The following is a 5798-nucleotide window of genomic DNA, read 5'->3' on the forward strand; positions in this document are numbered from 1 at the left end:
GCATAGTCTCAAATGATCTCCCTCCGTTCTACTGTTATATTGAGTAATAACCATAGAGATCCTATTAAATGACTGTTGTAATTAGTGTTCTAAGTCGACGGTAATAACCTATTCTAGGTTTCATTCTGTGTTCCATTCTGTGTATTGTTCTGGGATAAAGTCTAATGATTATTTCATGACAGTCTCCTGGGCGGTGCCGCGGATATGGTGTCCATTATCGGCGAGATGGAAAGTTTTAAACATTAAACATAATAATGGACTCATACAGTTCTCTTTTACCGACGGCGAAACATTCCCGTGTTATCGTCGTTAGTGGCTTTAGTGAAGTTAAATTCAACATTATAATAACAGAATGATACAGGTCTCTAGTGAAGTTAACTTACCATTCTGATAGACCGTTGATAGTTGGTTTGATTTGAAGAAAGATCGTTCTGTCTGAAAAAGAGAAACAGAACAGAATCTTAAACTTACAAGTTAACTTATAAGTCAAACAACGTCGAAAAGTTTTCCACGTTTAAAGTAATGGAAAATAGCCATAGATCTGTGTTTCCATTCATAAAACGGACTGAGTTAGAGAATATATTCTCTTCTGCAACAGCCACAGCTCTCCATGATCTGCTCAAATCCTGTTGTATCTCATCGCATCCGTGTTGATAAATGATCCTAGCAACAATCTCAGTCCAGGTAATACACATCACCTGGTTCAGCCGACTAACCACGTTAACAACTCTTAAACTAACGATCTGATGTTGTCGGTTAATATGAGTGATGGAAATTTACCGGAGGAGGTCGAGTCTGCACCGGAGCTCGCTGTGAAGAGAGGGAGACCGAGCGAGAGGAACCAGCAGAAAGAGTGGAAAAACTGGTCCGCTGCGAGTGAATCGAGGCCACACCCTGGTATGACTAACCAGGTCGTGTTCAACGCCTCTCTAGACAGGGAGATGACGGTTTTAATCCCTAACTATTTCCGCGATTTCAACTTCATATAGTAGTGACTCAAACGGTTTGTGGAGTTGTCTGCTGTGGCTTTAAGGACTTTTTAAAAAACCATCTCAATCAAAACAAACAAACGGACAAACCGATATACAGCTGCTAGTGATGACAGTTGAGGATGGTGTGTGCAATCTGTCTCCTTAGAAACTGTGTAGGTTTACCTGGACAGGTGACAGGAGGAGGGGGGAGGGGAGGAGGGGGGAGGGGGGAGGGGGGAGGGAGGAGGGGGTGAGGGGGAGGAGGGGGAGGGGGGGGAGGGGGGGAGGGAGGAGGGGAGGGGGGAGGGGGAGGGAGGAGGGGGGGGAGGGGGAGGGGGGGGAGGGGAGGAGGGAAACCATTGACTATGTAAATTCCCAGCCTGCAACAGAGCTGCAGGAGTTATGATCCATTTTTGTTGGTTTTTTTGTCATAGTTGTGACTAGGTGGGCATATGGGGGAGGGAATGCTGTCACCTCCAGGTAGGTGTTTGTCCCCCTGTGTGCTGAGGGTGTCAGGTTCTTGTCCAGTTCTGGCATTTAGGTCGCCACAGACTAGTACATATCCCTGGGTCTGGAAATGATTGATCTCCCCCTCTAGGATGGAGAAGCTGTCTTCATCAAAGTATGGGGATTCTATTGGGGGGGATATTCTGTAGGTAGAACACATGAGGACCTTTTTCTCTGTTGAGATAATTTCCTTATTAATTTCTAGCCAGATGTAAAATGTTCCTGTTTTGACTAATTTAATAGAGTGGGTTAGGTCTGCTCTATACCAAATTAGCATACCCCCTGAGTCCCTTCCCTGTTTCACACCAGGTAGTTTGGTAGATGGGACTACCAGCTCTCTGTAACCTAGAGGGCAACCAGTGGGTCCGTCTCCTCTATACCATGTTTCTTGTAGGATGACAATGTCTGTATTTCCGATTTCTTTGGTGAAGTCCAGGTTCCTGCTCTTTAGGCCAAAGGCAGATGACCTCAGGCCTTGGATATTCCAGGATGAAATAGTGAAGGCTTTGTGTTCCATAAAGTGTCTAATGTTGTTGGTCGTGTGGTTCGGCCTCAGGCCAGTAATTGTGAGCAGAGCCTGCTGAGCATCTGGTACATGCCATTGGCTTGGGCTAGTGTAAGAGTGGGGGTTGGGCCTGTTTGCCTGCTCACGGCCTGGGCGTATGTGTGACTTTCATGTTGAGGCCGTCTTTACGGGAGTGGGGGGCATGGGGTGGGTAGGAGGGGCATAGGTCTGATCTGAGGGGGCCTAAATGGGGTGTGGGCATGGTTGGTTTGGGGGGGGTGTTGATTGGTTGGGGTGGGGGTGGGGGTGTGGATGTGGATGTTGCTGTTTGCTCACACTCTCCCTGAGCAGGACCACCTCCCCCTCCAGTGTGGTGAACTGATCCCTCATAGCAGCCATGGTGATGAGGAGGGCCTGAGCCTGCTCTGCACTGAGGGGGTCGCTCTCCTCCTGGGGCGTGTCCTCCACTATGGTGGGAAGAGAGGTGCTTTTTGGGTGGGGATAGTGGGGGTGGTGCTGGTGGAGTTTGTCTTGTGGGAGGGCATGTCACTGGTGGTGTCTGCTCGCTCTGATCTTCCTTAATGGTCTGAAAGTCTGTTTCAAACAGCCTAAGGTTACCTTGCACCATGACAGTCCCAGTCTTGTAGAGGTTGATTGTTATCATGGTGATGTCAGGGTCGTCTGTCTCTTTGACTTTCAGCTTCCACCCATTACAGATTCCCTCTTTCTTTACGGATGGGTAGTGAGAGCAGACTGCTGAGCGCCATGCATTTGGCTGGTCAGTGAGAAAGATGAGATTACTCACATCACCGTTTTTGTAGAGGTCTGCGAAAAGGGTTTCTGGCCTCCCCTTTAGTAGTTTCTGTTTAAGATCTTTCCTCGTTGTGTCATTTTTGGCCTCTGGAGGGTAGAGAATGGACTCAGCGCTGAGGGGAAGTGGGGTCATGGTGCCTGTGGGCCTCTGGAGGGTAGAGAATGGACTCAGCGCTGAGGGGAAGTGGGGACATGGTGCCTGCAGGCCTCTGGAGGGTAGAGAATGGACTCAGCGCTGAGGGGGAGTGGGGACATGGTGCCTGCAGGCCTCTGGAGGGTAGAGAATGGACTCAGCTCTGAGGGGGAGTGGGGACATGGTGCCTGCAGGCCTCTGGAGGGTAGAGAATGGACTCAGCGCTGAGGGGAAGTGGGGTCATGGTGCCTGTGGGCCTCTGGAGGGTAGAGAATGGACTCAGCGCTGAGGGGGAGTGGGGACATGGTGCCTTCAGGCCTCTGGAGGGTAGAGAATGGACTCAGCGCTGAGGGGAAGTGGGGACATGGTGCCTGCAGGCCTCTGGAGGGTAGAGAATGGACTCAGCGCTGAGGGGAAGTGGGGACATGGTGCCTGCAGGCCTCTGGAGGGTAGAGAATGGACTCAGCGCTGAGGGGAAGTGGGGACATGGTGCCTGTGTTCTCTGCTGCTGCACCGTTGCCATGGCAACCATTTTTGTTTGTCTGCTGCTGTTGCTAGCTAGCTCTGATTTAGCTAAAAAAAAACATCAAAAGAGTGTAAAATCTTCACACAAAAAAACAGAAGATATGTTTAACGTTAGAGGCCGTGCTCCTTTTTGGTTTACTCACTCAGTTTGGTCGTTTTATGTAGCTGTATTAACTCCCCTTGCTAGGTTTGTTCTAGCAAAAAATGTCTGGCTAGATTGTTAGCCTGCTGGCTAGGTTTTTGTTGTGTAGCTAGCTAGTGAGAGTCAAAACTTCTTAATTTGAGGTGCAAAGTTAATTTTTTTCTATTCTGATTGAATAGAGTTGTTGTTCATCACTTATTTTCTTGAATTCTTTTTAGATTCGAGTGTTTATCTCATTCTAAAAACAAAAAAACAGAGAAATAAATCAGGAGCTCACGTTGAGCATGTCTGTAGCTCTCTCTCTCTCTCCTTCTCAACACACAATAATACACTACAGTCTCTGCTAAGTGCATTAGTCATATTGGCACAGGGAGTAGAGGGGAAGATACTGTACATAGTGTCAGGTTCAATCCCTGCTGGGACTACCTGTCCCCCCTAATCACTACAACACAGGGAGGAGAGGGAAGATACGTAGTGTCAGGTTCAATCCCTGCTGGGAGGTGTATTTAACGTGGTTTTCCAACAGCAAGGCTCAGATCAACAGGGCAGTGTTGCCATAGATGCGGTAAAGAGTTTAATGGAACGCAGACTGTGGGGGATAGAAAATGAACGCTGGATTGCCGCACAATCATCAAATCTGATCTAACATAGTGCATATTCGTCAAATCCGTCATGATTTATGTATTGTAACAGGCCCACAATGTGGTTACTAAAGTCCAATTTTGATATATTTGGCTGTTTTCGCTGCTTAACATTTAGAAGTTGTCCCTTTTCAGATTTAGAAGAAGTGACTGCTAAATGCTAACTCCCGTTCGTATAAGCTGTTAGCATAGCTAGCATACAGAAATCGGTGGTGGTCCTAGTCAAAGTCGTTTTTTAACTGTAATGCAGTTGATTGGTAATGATGACATGAACATGTATTGGGGCTGACGTCCATCCAAACATTATACTCTGATTTCTACCTCAACATAGTGTGAAATACATATATAGACAACAGCCTAAATGTAGGGTAATTTAGCTGGGGAGGCGATGAGGAGATTGGGGATCTTTTCCCCGTGTGTTTCCATGGCAATTCCATTGTTTTGGTCGAGGTCCATTGACCTCTTGACCACATCTATTGTTTATAAAAGTTATTCTTTATAATATCTAAATAAACATGTCTCCAACCCCCATATCACCCACTCACTAACTAATATCATACGTGTGCACATTGTATAATCAGTTAGTGAGAGAGAGAGAGACTAATATTACATTCATTTGTACTGTATATATCCACAGTATGAATCACGGCAACGTTTTTTCTCCTGTTTCTGCTATGTTTTTGGTCACGTTCGCATGGGTCAAACAGAAACCCCCTAATGATTGGTTGACGATAGAGCCTCCCACAATGCAGGCGATGGCTGCAGGAGGAAGCTGGGGAAGAGCACGGAGAGAGATACTCATCTTTCCATCTGTGCCATTATAGCATCTGTGACAACACGGGCAGCGACATTGAGGCTATCGCCATTGTAATAATAATAATAATAATAATAATAATATGCCATTTAGCAGACGCTTTTATCCAAAGCGCCTTACAGGCATTTTTACTTTCGTATTGTTAAGGAGTGCATTGTCTTCTTCACGATTGGCTGATCCCTCCCGATGACCCCTTGGACATGACTCCAGCAGGGTCACCAGGAAGGATCAGCCAATGAAGTTGGAAGTCCCACCCAGTTGACTACCAGAGGAGGCTGGTGGAAGCAGCTGTAGGAGGACGGGCTCATTGTAATGGCTGGAATGTTTTTTTTAAATGGAGCGGTATCAAACACATATTGAAACCACATATTTGACTCTCTTCCATTTATTCCATTCCAGCCATTACAATGAGCAGCTCCTCCCACCAGCCTCCTCTGCCCGTGATCATATAACCTTTTGGCCACTAGAGGCCTCTATCATTCTCTATGGTGAAGAGCAGCTAGTCCTCTATCATTCTCTATGGTGAAGAGCAGCTAGACCTCTATCATTCTCTATGGTGAAGAGCAGCTAGGCCTCTATCATTCTCTATGGTGAAGAGCAGCTAGGCCTCTATCATTCTCTATGGTGAAGAGCAGCTAGGCCTCTATCATTCTCTATGGTGAAGAGCAGCTAGTCCTCTATCATTCTCTATGGTGAAGAGCAGCTAGGCCTCTATCATTCTCTATGGTGAAGAGCAGCTAGTCCTCT

The 5798-nt window shown here is 46.9% G+C and overlaps 1 long non-coding RNA gene across 1 annotated transcript; it reads right to left on the minus strand.

Moving 5' to 3' along the window:
- Positions 1 to 390: 390 nt before the first annotated feature.
- Positions 391 to 1104, minus strand: LOC121563110. The gene is made up of 2 exons (XR_005999772.2): positions 781 to 1104; positions 391 to 435 (listed from the first exon to the last, which is right to left on the minus strand). It is a non-coding gene; the product is annotated as an uncharacterized LOC121563110 (long non-coding RNA).
- Positions 1105 to 5798: the final 4694 nt, after the last annotated feature.

Source organism: Coregonus clupeaformis, unplaced genomic scaffold (genome assembly GCF_020615455.1).
Source record: "Coregonus clupeaformis isolate EN_2021a unplaced genomic scaffold, ASM2061545v1 scaf2044, whole genome shotgun sequence".
Lineage (NCBI taxonomy): Eukaryota > Metazoa > Chordata > Actinopteri > Salmoniformes > Salmonidae > Coregonus > Coregonus clupeaformis.